At 41.7% G+C, this 14,967-nt stretch overlaps 1 pseudogene; it reads right to left on the reverse strand.

Annotated features, from left to right (window-relative positions):
• Window positions 1-1,550: 1,550 nt before the first annotated feature.
• The window catches only part of LOC124044447, a 37,552-nt pseudogene continuing 24,135 nt past the window's right edge, over window positions 1,551-14,967 (reverse strand).

A 14,967-nucleotide genomic window follows, 5' to 3' on the forward strand; every position in this document is an offset into this window, starting at 1 on the left:
GTTTTCGCCAAGTCGCTTTTGGGTCCTCATTCACCTGCATAACACCATCAGGCAAAGCAGTCTCTTGTCTTAGACCACCCTGAATATTTTAGTAAGTGGGGCATTCCTTAGATGGAAGCCCTTTTTATCCCTAACAATTTTTTTGTAGGAGCTCAAAATCTCCAAGTCACTATTTCTGTCGTTTATGAACCCCTCGACCAAGAGTGTGATTGATTCCAAGTTTACACACTGGGCATTTTCATAGTTTTGAGTCACGCCTTTGGCTTTCAACACCATGTGATTGTCTTTAGTCCTAAAAGCATAGCTTTTGGGACCACAGGAGGACCATTCTCTGATATGGTCACCATCTTCGAGTTCACACGTTAAACCACCCAGATAGTTGCTGAGTGGGGGGGTAATCATAGACCACAGAGTCTGTGTTGTGGTAAAGAACCCGGCTCTGAATCTACTCTATGAGCGTGTACAGTTCAAGTCGGCTGTGGTAAATGCTGCAAGAAACACATTTACATTACCCGGGGGCAGAACCCACTCCTTGTTGCTCCTCCATTGCACCAGGGCAATGTCTTGACTCAAGAATGAAAAATGTGAAATTTTGTATTGGTCCGGAAAAAAAAATTCCCCAAATTCTTCGGGGTCTTTAATGATCGACATTGTTAGCATATTGCATCTCCGAGATAATTTGCCCCAAAGTGAGTTCAAGTACAATTCGACACATTTCTTTTGGTTTTGTTGATGTCAGGACTCGGTTACGAACCCGGGTCCCCAGAGTGAGAAACAGTCACTTAACCAACTGAGCCACGAATAGTCGGCAGAACCCAGAAGATGAGGCAGACACAGCACTACTTGAGACGGTGTATTTAATGAAGTAAAAAGTGAAGTTCTTCAGGAAAACATGTAACTCCACAACCTCAAAAGGAATTCCACAAGAACAAAGGTAATCCTCCAAGACAAAAAAGGTAAATCCACAAGGTGGAAGGTAAAGCACAAAAAGCCTCAAAAGATACTCAAAAACAAACAAACAAGAACAAAAAAAAACAGAATTCCACAAGAGAGTCCACCGGGATCAACAAGAGTTCCCAGAGTACTAGGGCTGGGTGCTAACATACAAACACAGAGCAAAGAACTGAGGAAAACAAAGGGTTTAAATACAATCAGGGGAAACGAGGCACAGGTGCAAATAATAATGGGGATCAAAGGAAAACAAAAGGTCAAAAGGCACAATGGGGGCATCTAGTGACCAAAAACCGGAACAACCCTGGCCAAATCCTGACAGTTGACCTCTATTCTGTCAGGGTCAAGAAGTATGCCTTCTCTGTCGTGATAGTCTTGAATGTACCTGTCTCTCTTGATCTGTGACCGATGCAGGATAGCCTGAAGCCATTTGCTTGCATCTCAATAAGGTATTGATGTACTCTTTAAAAAGAGTGTCTGATTTCCTGGAAAAGTTCCACACTTCAAAGATTTTGGCCACACGATACCCCATCTCTAGAGCCTTAGAGAATTCAACTGTGACCCATACCCCTGTCAGGGCTCTTTCTTGATCTGAATGATCACATGGGTTTTGCTGGTTGTGGTTTCACTGCAGGTGCGACAAAGGGGAAAGAAAAGTTTTCCTTGAGGGCCCTTGTAAGGCAACACTGGTATAAACAAACCCCTAGGAGGGTAGACAGTTGCTTTGATCAGACCAAAATAGTTGAGGTAGGTCAAAGTCGCGATTAATAATTTCCGGATGCCCCATAGGATAGCATGAGGAACTCATTACATGAGGATAAAGGGCTGTAAAATCTACATATTGGCGTTGGTTATTGTCAGGCGAGGGGATAGCTTTAGATGCTGTAAGTAGAAAGTGTGTGCGATATTGCAGATGCAATAGTTGTACAACTCCAGGGGTCAATGCCTGCATCATTGATTACCTCTTCTCTGAATCTGAGGCATCCTTCACGAAGTATAACCACATCATTGTCGCAGTATGATTCCATCTCTTTATGGAAATCAAATGTGCCATGTCTTACTGTCTCGTACCACGTCATGAATCTCTCATGCTCTTTGGGAGACATTTGATCACACCCGTACGTTTTGGGGCTGAGATAAGATCCAATATAATGTAGATTCTCCTCAGATGTGAAGAAGTGGGGGAACTAACCTTTCACAGAGTTTTCAAAACCCAAGGCCTCTGGCATTTGAGCCAATCTCATGGGTAAGAAGCTTAAACTGTCAATGTATCTCTGGTTGAAGGCGGGTTCTACAAAACACAAGATTTTACTACCTTGCTGTATCAAGTGGTTCAGAAGAAGGTAAGAGTCATAGGCTCTAGCATTGTGCACTATAAACGTGAAGTTTCTGTACTGAGGTTTTCTAAAGTGTTTTAGAAAGAGCAGTGCACAATTGGGTCCCTCTGCCGACCACTTTTCACCCTTGAAAGTCATGGTAGATACAAAAATAGGCAGATGAAACCCCTGATTGCTGATTTGTCTCAAAATCATAGAACACGTATTTCTCTGAATGTTCATCTTCATCCAAGGGCTGAATATAACACTCGTGTGGCACTTCTTGAACCACTTCCGCATCTCTGCTTTTCAAGGGCCCTTTACAGATTGGACAATGTATGATTCCACACACATGCCGTTTAGGGGTATCTATTTTAAGGTTGTAATTGCAATGGCATTTAGGACATTTCTTGTTAATGTTTCAATTTTGTGTTTTTCTTAACAGTAGGCCGAACGACATGTGCGGTGACAATCCTCACAGGGTGTCAAGTTTAAGGGTTGCATAGGACAATTTTCATCCAGACATACTGAACAGTTATACCGGCATGAGTGCCCCCCCATCCGGGTGTAGCCGGTATGGCACGATGTACAGACATATGGTGCGCCTAAAAATCCTGTGATGTTAGTAATGGCATAGTAATGTTCGTTTTGCACATACAAATACAGAATCTGAGGATGAGGTTGGGGGTTGTTTTGGAACTTCAAGAGAGCTGCATTAGCTCTACTGTGGTACATATCCACAATCTTGATATTCAGAAAGTTTTCAAATTTGACAATGTCAAAGAAAGCCACAGCATCCTGTATACCGAGACCCACGGCCGTTTGGAGCTCTCTAGCCTTTTGTAACGCCGCTAGATCAGTACACCCAGGGTTGAGTAAATGGGATAGCCCTATTACAAAGCATAGCTTATTACCTGGATTGTGAACGTTTATGAGGTAGGCCGTTTTATTGCTTATGTTTTCTGATTGCATTAGGCTATCTAGCTTCCTTCTCTGACCCCCGCCACCCTGGGGTTGACATATTATTTACACTACAAGCTCGAGGGTTCTATCGGCTATGATGGATAAATTTGACTGAACAAGTCGTTCTAGCAGAGCGATAAATTGTTCAAGTTCTACTTCACCATTGGGTAAAATAAGAGATACAGTGTTATGCAGGCTATCTCCACAAATTTCCAACCGTAAGACATCGCGTGGTTCGCCATAATCTCTTCACATGTCTAACAGTTCCTTCAGAGTATCCAATATCATTACGTAAAACACAGTATAGTCAAGATTCTGATTCACGCATGTGAAATTTAAAAAAGTTATGTTTGGCGTAAAAGCAACACAGCTCATCACCCTGAACACACCATCCCCACTGTCAAACATGATGGTGGCAGCATCATGGTTTGGGCCTGCTTTTCTTCAGCAGGGACAGGGAAGATGGTTAGAATTGATGGGAAGATGGATGGAGCCAAATACAGGACCATTCTGGAAGAAAACCTGATGGAGTCTGCAAAAGACCTGAGACTGGGATGGAGATTTGTCTTCCAACAAGACAATGATCCAAAACATAAAGCAAAATCTACAATGGAATGGTTCAAAAATAAACATATCCAGGTGTTAGAATGGCCAAGTCAAAGTCCAGACCTGAATCTAATCAAGAATCTGTGGAAAGAACTGAAAACTGCTGTTCACAAATGCTCTCCATCCAACCTCACTGAGCTCGAGCTGTTTTGCAAGGAGGAATGGGAAAAAAATTCAGTCTCTCGATGTGCAAAACTGATAGAGACATACCCCAAGCGACTTACAGCTGTAATCGCAGCAAAAGGTGGCGCTACAAAGAAATTGTAAGTCGCTCTGGATAAGAGCGTCTGCTAAATGACTTAAATGTAAAATGTAAATGTATTAACTTAAGGGGGCTGAATAATTTTGCACGCCCAATTTTTCAGTTTTTGATTTGTTAAAAAAGTTTGAAATATGCAATAAATGTCGTTCCACTTCATGATTGTGTCCCACTTGTTGTTGATTCTTCACGAAAAAATACAGTTTTATATCTTTATGTTTGAAGCACGAAATGTGGCAAAAGGTCGCAAAGTTCAAGGGGGCCGAATACTTTCGCAAAGCACTGTATATAATGGCTTCATACCGTGTCCATGGAGCGCCGTCTCGTGAAGCCTTGCCCAGTAGTACTTTTCTGGAGGGGAGGATTCTGAGCAATACTGAGCAGTACTATAGCCCAAGTTGTGCGTTGCTTGTTAGGGTCTGGAATATGGAGCGAGCGGGTGGAGGTTCCTGGGGGAGTTGCCAGGACGTTTAAATCCTCTGTTCTCGGTGTGTTTGAAAAAACGTTCGTACACAATGGGAGAATTGCCTCTGTGCCATCTGATGTGTCATCTGCTCCTCCGAAGTCGTTCAGGGTCCATAAGGAGCCCGTTATCCTTCTTGGCTGTATGTCAGCTGTAAACACAAAAATAGCTTTTAGTATAGGGTGCACACTTTTTGTTTTTTAATGTATAAATATTATTGTGTATGTGATTATTGGACTTACGTCTACAATAATGTGACTGGGAGATGCTGGGCGCCGGTGGAGGACATCTTGGACCCTTCGTTGCTACGGGAGTTCCACCGTCTCCATCCGGATTTCCCTGCGCCTCGTCCTCCAGGTTGTCCCCGAGGTCGGTGTCGGCACGCTGCTGGAGCTCACATCAAGGGGGGGGTACTGTCACAACTTCCTTCTCCTTGTTCAGGTGGCGTTCGGAGGTCGACGTCACCAGCCTTCTAGCCATCCCCGATCCACTTTTCATTTTCCATTGGTTTTGTCTTTGTTTTACACACCTGGTTTCAATTCCCCAATTACTTGTTCATTATTTAACCTTCTGTTCCCCCATGTTTGGTTGTGAATCATTTTTTGTATGTAATACGGTCTGTTATGTGGGCTTGCTTTATTGTATTATATTTGCCTATTTTGAGTATAGTACGTTTATTTACTTTATATCTGCTGCCAGACTCCTCTACACAAGCTACACACCGACCACATTACAGCCCATTGTTTTAAGACTTGTTCAGGTGGTTTAAGCATGTCCCAGTTTAGGTCACCTAGCAGGACAAATTCAGACTTAGTGTATTTGTTTTTATATGTATTAGGGATCCCCATTAGCTGCATTAGCTTGCCAAGTTAAATAAAGGTGAAATAAAATACAAATAAGGCATCAGCTACTCTTCCTGGTGTCCAAACACATTAACTTCTTATGGTATAGGGGACGCTTGCGTCCCACTTGGCCAAAAACCAGGGAAAATGCAGAGCGGCAAATTCAAATAAATTGATATAAAAATCAAACTTTCATTAAATCACACATGTAAGATACTCAATTTAAGCTACACTCGTTGTGAATCCAGCCAACATGTCAGATTTTTAAAAGGCTTTCCGACGAAAGCATAAGTAGCTATCATCTGATGATAGCACAACAGTAAACAAAGAGGGTACTATATTTAAACCCCGCAGGCGCTACACAAAACGCAGAAATAAAATATAAAACACGCCTTACCTTTGACGAGCTTCTTTTGTTGGCACTCCAATATGTCCCATAAACATAACAATTGGTCCCTTTGTTAGATTAATTCCATCCATATATATCCAAAATGTCAATATATTTGGTGCGTTTGATCCAGAAAAAAAATGCGCAACGTCACTACAAAATATTTCAAAAGTTGCCTATAAACTTTGCCAAAATATTTCAAACTACTTTTGTAATACAACTTAAGCTATTTTTAAACATTAATAATCGATCAAATTGAAGACGGGTTTATCTGTGTTCAATACAGGAAGACAACAAACCAAGATACTTTTCAAGTCTTGCGCAACTCTCAACAGTGTTACGCAGTTCCTAGATGGCCATTGAAATTGGACACGCTTTTTATCCAAAATTGAAAATGCTGCCCCCTATATCTTAAGAAGTTAAGGCATTTACATTACACATAAAACAAAGGTATTATCTCAGTAAGTCTCAGAGATAATTATGTTTCATAGGCACATGATTACTGGATACAATAGCTTTGGGATCAGCAGAAGAATTCAGGGCAGTTAGAGAGACATAAATGAGGTTACTTACATTGTGTAAGTAAAGTGTAAGGGGTCAAGAGAGAGTTTAGGGTAGGTAGGGTACAGGCCGGTGTTGATGATGGACGATAACACCCAGCAACAGTCAACAAAGAGCTATTTGAAAGATTAATGCTTAAAACCAGCAAATCAAATAGTTTGGGACAGAGTTGGTGTAGACAACCGATCAACTGAAAGTGTTCCTTGGTAAAGATTGCCACTCCACCACACTTGAAAGACATGTCTTGTCGAAAAAGGTTAAACCAGACAGGTTAACATCAGTGTGTTGAACACTCTTTCTTAACCATATCTCAGTAAAGACAAACAAATCTGGAATGGAGCTGTGAACCCACACTTTCAATTGATCAACTTTAGGTAATAAACGTCTGGTGTTAATGTTCAGAAAACCCAGGTTTTCACGAGAGCAGAAATCAGTGAAGCAGAAATCAGAGCTCAGAAGTCAGAATATGGGCTAGCAACAGTAGACTGACCAGGGTGTACATTCACATAACCCTAACCCTAACCCTAGCAAGCTTGCAAGCTAATGTTGGTGCACGTTGGGGCTCATTGAAGGTATGACAAATTATTGAGCAAATGAATGGGAAACCCAATGTTACTCATGTAGCAAACTCCCTGAAACAATAATTCCAAGGACGATACCGATCTATAATTCATGGAGGAAAATGCCCTGCATGCAACATAAGAGAAGTCCAGTGTCACAAAAAAAAGTCCTGAGCTTGCTCGAAACCAAGCAGCTCCTGATCTGACAACCTAGGCTACGATGGCTAAATTCTCCAAACAGCAGCAGGCGAAATCAAGAAAATTCGATAGATAGATGTTTAAAGCCTGCAGCAGTCTTTGTAGTTGTATTTTTAAATCATCACTGTAGTGTATGTCTAAGAAATACTGTGTCTGTTAATTTAATTATTAAGGAAAATAACTCCAAATGTTTTTAATAATTTATTTCCCTGAACATCCTTTGTCCCTCGAAATGCTTAGTCTGATTGTAGGTTGGTCTAGAGCCCACCCCCTTACCCAGATGAACAGTCATTGGTCTGTTATAATCAGATCAAATTGTGATGTCATTATGTGGGCCAATTGTTCCATCCCACATAACCTAAAGTAGCAGGCGTAAAAGAAATGCCTGAAACTACAATCCCTACATACTGGTATTGACGAGAAGAAGAAAAAACTGTCGGGGGAGGTTCTCTTCTGCTGGAAAACTAGAAAATCATGTTTGAACTGCACTGCCACTTTAACTAGACTTTCTCTAGACTTGCAATAGGTAATTAAAATGAAGCAACAGTCTCTTTGCTAAATGCAATTTGTAATCTCTTCATCTGTCACATTTTTTACTTCAATAAAATAGTGTCCGTCTTTGCTCACAAAAGTCCTGTGCAACCGCAAAGCCACTGAGTAGACGTGATTAGCCCAAAAACTTCTAATTGACTAAACCAAATCAGGCCATTCTAGTTTACATCAATTCAAAAGGTCCAAATAATTAAGTGGACAGCACATAAAATAATTCAAACCAACAGTGCCTCTTAAATGATTGACATGTTGTTTCTTTGAAGTTTGCACATGAAAGCAACACAATTAGTTTATGCAATGCAAAAAAAACATAGGCTAAACAGCAGAGGCTGTTGTAAAACATTTATGGTTTAACAGGGTATTACAACTGCTTGTAAAACAGCGTGTTCTTTTGGAAACGCAAACTCTAAAGTTTGACTCTTGAAATTGCTATGTTGTGGATGCCTTGGAGTCGGTGAAGTTAAACTGGCCTCAGAAGTCACATTTTTGAAGAGGCGAGCATTCCTAGGCTCTAACAACCTGCAATACACATGAGTGATCTACTGTCCCTGACACTTTGAGCCATTTGAGAGGACAGAATTTGCAAGAGATGACAGAACTTCTGACAAGGTCCCAGTGCAGGTTTATGTGACTGCCTGGGCCCAAACCCCAGTCTCTTGCATGTCAAAAGACTGTATTTGCCAGCTAAGCTAAAGCCTAGGCATTAGCTTGGGGACTGTGGAGCAAATTAAATGTTTCTCGTCATTCGAGATTGGTTACCCCATCCAAACATACACACTTATTTAGAACATCATCTGATTGACAGCATTGTTGAATTCCAAGGCAGTAGAATCACCTGTTGAACTCATTACCATGTAGTGATAGACTGAGACACTGAGCATCTGTCGCTTGTATTTTGACAGCCACTCTTGGCTGTCTACACTCTTTCCACTCTGGGATTGTTATTTCTAATGGGGCACGTTGCCCATAGCACAGGTGCAGCCAACATGCCCGGGTCCTCTCTGGTTCCCTTGGCGATGGTGCGTTTGCTTTTGTTTTGATTGGGACCAGTTGAGAGGGGAGAGGGTGGAGGTGGTGGGGGGAGGGGGTGCTGGGTGAGATAGTTTGGCAGGCCCTCTCTGATGAGGTCACAGTTGATAATATCTGGCTCTCTTACCAATCCCAGTCAAAACAGCCATTAACTGTATTTTTTTCTCGTTTTGCACTCTTGACCTGGGTGATATAACATGTTTACCTCCCTACATAGAAATCCTGATCTCCCAGCTATCACTTGTCTAACACACATACTGGTGTTGTTACACTGTTACAATGAGAAGCAGGAGTGAGTCCCTCCTACCTAATGTGCTGTGGGACCCAGCATATGATGTTACTTTAGGGCAGAGATAATAATATCACAATATGTTAGACAAATTATATTTATTATTGCAAATGTTGAGTACAATCTGGATTAGTTATCTTTCTGGCAATCATACCGTTGTCAAAATAAGGAGATACAACTAATATTTCTCATAGTATTTGGAAAAGTTAAACACAACAGAGGCAATTCTTACAAGCCTGGACACTTTAGGTCCTAAAATGAAAGTTTAGGACTATATTATTAAAAACATCCACTCAAAAGCTATCTTTCAAAAAGAAGATGCCAAATGCATCATATGTTGCAAAATGCATCACAATGACGATGTGGCAAGTGACAATTTGCCTTTTGAAACTCATAACTTGAAAATTTGATTGCTGACATTAAAATTTTTTGGGGACTTCATAAACACTGGACTAATGAAAAAGTACCCCCCAACAATCTTGATTGGACTATTCCTTAAAGAGATAAACATGTAATTTACTGAAGGTGTTTTGAGATCTTTCTTTCCAAATACTGTAGTCTAAATATTGCAAAATTACAGGCCTTGGAAAAATGTGTCTGGACACCAAATCCCAAGCCCAGTTTGCATAAGACATAACATTAGACTGGTCGAGTTGAGGAGTTGATTCTGAGGTGGACACTAGGCTTCGAGAGGGAAAGATGGATGCAGGCTGATGAGAGTGGAAGACACCTGTCAGAGAGAGGTAGAGGGATAGGGATAGGAAGGGAAAGAAAATGCGATAGAGGAAGACAGGGACTGGCAAAGTCTCAGAAGAGCAGCCAAGCAGTGATGGAAATTCATGTTGATCCAACGTTGCTTGAATGCTCAATGACAGTGATGTCTCTGTACTCAGTGGGGTGTATTCCAAGCACCTGGCCTCGGCTGTGTTCTAAACAGATCCCCGGAAACCTCAGTCTGATCTTCAAAGACGTGTGTCCTCACATGAACGAACGCCCCCAGCATACCCGACTGTCCTAACACGCACGCACGCACGCACGGAACACACACACACACACACACACACACACACACACACACACACACACACACACACACACACACACACACACACACACACACACACACACACACACACACACACACACACACACACACACACACACACACACACACACACACACACACACACACACACACACACACACAACTCTGCCTTATCAGCCACCAGTCTCTCTTTTATCAAGAATTCTCTGGATGCTTTGAGGATCAGTGTGCGGAAACCTCCGGATGCATTCCCCGGCTTTAAAGCTGCCCTTTTTCCTGGCCCATGTGCATGGGTCCCTACTCCCTTTCATGTGCATGTCAGAGGGGGTGAGGAGGGCAGGGGACTGACCTTCGCTGGCATTAAAATAAAAGGATTAGGCTAACCTTCATCCAATGGCCTATTCCCACCCACCACCACCACTTCTCTGCCCCATAGCATACCTCACATGCTGTAATCTGACCCCCCAACATCCCCCTGGCTTTGGACGTTTCATCTAGAAATACCTCTGTTTTTACACGACATGTATGAGTATGAGTCAGCGCTACAAATGTCATTCTTATAAATGTTTGGAAAACAAAATGTTCCCCTATGTCCCTACAGCACACTTAATAGTGTGTGTATGTGTGTGTGTCTGTGCTGCCCTGCTTCCATACATGTGCGCTTATATCTATGTTGGTGAAGCCTAAACCCCATTTCTTCCTAGATTAGAAGTCTCTAATAGAGATAATGTCCAACACATGTTTCTCCACTAAAAAGCCCCTGCACTGACCACAAGGTTTAGGTGCTGTTTGACTCCTGATGTAACACTGTATTTACGGTTAGCTGTTCCAAAAGCAGAAGATGACCCTAACTCCTGACACTGTCTCCACCCTCATCCTGTGATCGCCTGTGTGTGTGATTTACAACTCAGAATCGACAGTTATTCAAATTACCCACTGACCCCCTTGCGACCTAAACTTGTGTGAATGCGCATGTGCACACTTATGCAACTTCAAGAACAGTGAACCCTGTGACCGCTAAATGCAGGCAATGGGTTGTGCGAGGGAGGGATGGGGGAGATGGGTGGAGATGGAACAGAGGGGTGTGTGTGTGTGTGTGTGTGTGTGAGAGACATGTGATGGAGGTGAGAGTGTGTCTAGACTCCACAGGAGTGTGTGCACCCTCTAATTACCTGACGGTGGGTGGCTATAATTATAATAACCTTTGACACATAACTCAGATGGAACTCTTCAGTTACACAAGGTTCTGTGCTACCTGTACATCTGTGTCAAGGCCTCCACGTAGCTACAGTACAATATCATTATAACAGTTCTGCTTCTAATAACCCTTTACTTTTGACTGAGAGAGGAATCTGCACTCAGGATTCCTCAGTTTAGGATGGCGAGGGATGTACAGGGATCTACAGTACAGTGTTGCGACTAAACAGAGTTGTTTGTTACATTGCACAGACCAATCAATGATGTAAAGGATTATTCTGTTCTCGGATTGGCAACCAAATTTCTTTATTAGCCTAGTGGCCAGTAACCGAAAGGTTGCTAGATCGAATCCCTAAGCTGACAAGGTACAAATCTGTCTTTCTGCCCCTGAACAAGGCAGTTAACCCACTGTTTCTTAGGCCGTCATTGTAAATAAGAATTTGTTCTTAACTGACTTGCCAAGTTAAAAAAGGTTCAATAAAAAATGATGTACTTTACAAGTCTCTTCTACAACTCATGTCTTTCCCTCCTAGCATCAAATCAATCTTCTATATATAAATGAATCTTCCCTATTCTATTCCTACTCTCATAATTTTCTTAAAATATGCCTAAACCCATATCTCCTTCTACTTGTACCTATCTGTGAGCCCTCACCTCACCCCTACCTTGACCTCACCACCTCTTTACCTAACCTCTCTCCTCTCTCTTCCTCTCCATGTTTCTATTTTCGTCAACCCTCTCTCACACGTATCTTTTTAACTTCGTCACCTAACCTCATTTTCTATACCTTTGCTCATCTCCCCCCTTTTCACCCCTTTACCCGTCTCTCCACTCACCCATTTCTCCCCTCTTTCCACTCCCTCTTTCAGAGTGAAGATTGATTGACGTGTTTGTCAGCGGCTCTCTCTCTCAGAACAAAGAGGATGTCATCACTGTGAGACATCTCAGACGAGTGACTGAGTGTGTAAAAGCCACCTCTCTTCCCCTGCTCTCACTAATCACGCCTCAACAGATTCCACACAATCCATCAGTGAGTTATGTCTCAATTAGAACTGTGGGAAAAGTGGAGGCAACATAACGCACATTTCTCAGAGGGGAAAGGAGGTGTCTGTCAAATGAAAAATGCAACAGTGTAAAGATGCTGAACAGAGAAAGAATGCTCAGAATGTCTTCAAGAAATTATAAATCTGAAAAGTTTGATACATTTTCATAGCCGCGGGAGTGGGCGTGCTGAGAATCTTATGTTAGGTGGGGGGAGGGAGATTTGCCCGTGCCATAGACAGCAACTTCCGCACCCCTACTTCCCGAGGCTAAGTACGTTTTGTCAAATTTGTATCATGGTTTAGGCCTACCTGAACATGGATGACACAAGGTAAAATGACAGTAGGAGACAAAATACAGAGTGGATGCAGTGATCTTAATAATTTGGAAAACTGTTTTATTTGATCATTTCAAAGGGAAAGGGGGATACCTAGTCAGTTGTCTAACTGAATGTATTCAACTGACAATTAAAATCTTTGTCTTTAATTAGGTGGAAACTTGATGTTCACTTACTGGCTATTTACTGTAGGTTACTACCTATTTCCTGTACACTGTAAGAATGTCCTGTTGTTTGTACTGTAACTTACTGGCAGACAGTTGCCTGTAGTGTTACCTTAGAAAGAGTTACAGTATGTTCCCATAACAGAATTCCTGGTATCCAATATGGTTACTGTAATTTATTTACGATACCAATAATGCTACTGTAGTAATTTTGCTGTGAATAATACTCTTCCTGTAATTAACTGGCTGCTAGTAAGTTACTGTACATCAGACCAATGACACACAGTACATTTCTGTAAAAATGTATTGTATCATACTGTAAAAAAGTGAATGCTACTGCAATTATATTGTAGAGATGAAATTGATGAATTATTTATTGAATTACATTCATTGAGGGGAGGTGGGGTTTGTGCTTTGCAGTATTTTACATGAATTACATAGGATTGGTGCTAGTGATGTTTTAGTTTTTTCACTGAGTCACTGATTGTATAAAACATTAAGAACACTTGCTCTTTACATGACATAGACTGACCAGGTGAAAGCTTTTAACCCTTATTTGTGTCACTTATTAAATCCAATTCAATCAGTGTAGATGAAGAGGGGGTAGACAGGTTAAAAAAATTTTAACCCTTGAGACATGTCATGACTTGGGCTTTCTGGATGTAGATCGTGACTTCCCCCTCTCTCACACCCAGGTTCTGTTATCTCAGGTTGTAAATTCCTGGCGGAGACTCTCTCCCCCATTTCATGCAGAGAGTGACCACAGAGTGAACAAAGAATTTCACATGGCCGAACTCCTAAATCCCCAAAATGGGAAAATGAAACTATATGCCCACTTGTGAGAATGTGGGAAGGGTCCGTGGACACTTAAGGGACAGTTATGTTGAGTGTGTTTCATTTGGTGACCTCACGAGGGACAGGACACACACATAACTATATCTCTAAATGTGTACATTTCTCAATTATGGTGTAAGCATCTAATTATTGTATAAAATGAATGAGTAAAGATTCAATTATTTGTGAAATGATGTAATGTGATGTTAACATTTAATTTTGAGAGAAATGTATTCCCTGTGAAGTTTAACTAGTCAGCGGCCACTCCCCCATGAGCACAGGCATGATCTGGCATCATGGACCCATCCTTTTCTATTGTTACGAATAAAACCCCCTCTTGAGGAAATTCTCGTCAGACCACGCATACCCCGGTGTAAGCTGAGGTGGCACAGGTTTGAGTAAGACAAGACTAGAAAACCATACCACGTGGAGCATTGGCTGCATGACTGGAAAGGGTACAAATCTGAGACTATTGCTATGAATTACTAGACTCACATACTAATTACTAGACTGCAGCTAGAAATTACAGTTGAAGTTGGAAGTTTACATACACTTAGGTTGGAGTCATTAAAACTCATTTTTCAACCACTCCACAAATTTCTTGTTAACAAACTATAGTTTTGGCAAGTCGGAAAGGGCATCTACTTTGTGCATGACACAAGTAATTTTTCCCAAAATTGTTTACAGACAGATTATTTCACAAATAATTCACTGTAATTCCAGTGGGTCAGAAGTTTACATACACCAAGTTGACTGTGCCTTTAAACAGCTTGGAAAATTCCCGAAAATGATATCATGGCTTTAGAAGCTTCTAAATTGACATAATTTGAGTAAACTGGAGGTGTACCTGTGGATGTATTTCAAGGCCTACCTTCAAACTCAGTGCCTCTTTGCTTGACATCATGGGAGAATCAAAGGAAATCAGCCAAAACCTCAGAAAAACAATTGTAGACCTCCACAAGTCTGGTTCATCCTTGGGATCAATTTCCAAATGCCTGAAGGTACCACGTTCACCTGTACAAACAATAGTATGCAAGTATAAACACCATGGGATCACGCAGCCGTCATACCATTTAGGAAGGAGACGCATTCTGTCTCCTAGAGATGAACCTACTTGGTGCGAAAAGTGCAAGTCAATCCCAGAACAACAGCAAAGGACCGTGTGAAGATGCTGGAGGAAACAGGCACAAAAATATCTATATCCACAGCAAAACAAGTCCTATATCGACAAAACCTGAAAGGCCGCTCAGCAAGGAAGAAGCAACTGCTTCAAAACCTCCATAAGAAAGCCAGACTACGGTTTGCAACTGCACATGGGCACAAAGGTCTTACTTTTTGGAGAAATATCCCCTGCTCTGATGAAACAAAAATA

This window comes from Oncorhynchus gorbuscha, linkage group LG09 (genome assembly GCF_021184085.1).
Source record: "Oncorhynchus gorbuscha isolate QuinsamMale2020 ecotype Even-year linkage group LG09, OgorEven_v1.0, whole genome shotgun sequence".
Classification (NCBI taxonomy): domain Eukaryota; kingdom Metazoa; phylum Chordata; class Actinopteri; order Salmoniformes; family Salmonidae; genus Oncorhynchus; species Oncorhynchus gorbuscha.